The sequence below is a fragment of the Mandrillus leucophaeus genome, unplaced genomic scaffold (genome assembly GCF_000951045.1).
Source record: "Mandrillus leucophaeus isolate KB7577 unplaced genomic scaffold, Mleu.le_1.0 Scaffold15, whole genome shotgun sequence".
NCBI classification, from domain to species: Eukaryota; Metazoa; Chordata; class Mammalia; order Primates; family Cercopithecidae; genus Mandrillus; species Mandrillus leucophaeus.
Window position 1 is genome coordinate 2,873,831 of NW_012101476.1, and position 1,302 is coordinate 2,875,132.

Genomic DNA, 1,302 nt, shown 5'->3' on the forward strand with positions numbered 1-1,302 from the left:
CCCCCTCCGCCCCGCCCACTGCGTCCCGCCCGGCCCGGCGATCCGCTATCTGCCTCGCTGCTAACCCCTCCAGCTGCGGCTCCAGGGGTGGGGTCCACGATGCCCCGCCCACTCCCTGCCCCGCCTGGCACCGTCCTCTCCTTGCATTGGCTGTCTCGTTGAATATGAACCGTCAGGGGCAGGGGGAGAGGGGAATGAGGCTCATCTGCATATGCAGCACCGACCGAGCCCGCCCATGCGAGGCCCCGCCCAAGCCCCACCTCGCCCCAGCCCGGCCAACCCAGCTCCCAGAGCTGCCGGGAGCTCGGTGCAGCCCTGGCCTAATCAATCTCGTCTCATTCTGTCGTCAGCTCTCTTGTTTCGTTCTTTCCAAATCCTCCGCAATTATTTAATTTTCACTCACTTTTCCTTTCCTATTTTCCCTCCTTTCTTATACTCCCTCTTTCTCTCTACGATTAGTGTCTCCCGTGTCCGTCGTCTTTCTATGTGGCGCGCTCCGTGTGTGTGTGTGTGTGTGTGTGTGTGTGTGTGTGTGTGTGTGGTGTATGTTCTTCTCTTTCACTCTTTCTTGTCTCCTCTCTTCTATTTCCGTCTGGTCTGATGTTTCTCCCTGTCTCTCCCGCTCCTCTCTCAGACGCGCGTACACAGATACACACACTTCTAACTCCCTCCTCTCGCTATCACCATCGGACCCTCCCCCTCCGACTTAATTCCTTCCATCTGCAGAATCACTTTGCGGGCCGGCTGCGCCAAGGGGGGCCAGGGTTCCTGCCCCAGGAAAGACTCCCCGCCCCCTCCCCCTCTCCCTTCTCCTATTTCTGCTCTGGGCCCGCCTCGCTTCTCGCCCCTCTCCTCCGCCCCGGCTCCAGCCCCAGCCCCAGCCCGCCCCGGTGCCTTGGCGAGTCGCCAGGACCCCAGTCTGGGCCGGGGGAGCTCGGGAAAGCGGCTGTCACCCATCTTCCTGGGACAACTCAGCTAGTCCAAGACTGCCTGAAGGGAGCCCTGTCCCCGCCTCCGCCGGACGCCCCAAGAAGTCCCAGGGCCTTCACCGTCTCTTTCTCCGGGTGGTCTTTGCTGCGCCAGCACCTGGGACCTAGCCCAGAGGAACTCACCGCCTGGCTGGGACCGAGTCATCTCTCCCACCTTCAGTCTGGCTCTGGAGCCATTCCGCCCAGCGTTGGAGTGCCAGCTCGGCCACCGCCCAGCGGAATGACCTCTGCGTGACGCCTAACCTCTGCGAGCAAGCCTGTTTTCTCCTCTGTAAAATGGGAGCAGTCATCCTCCCGCCGCCGGGGACGTTTG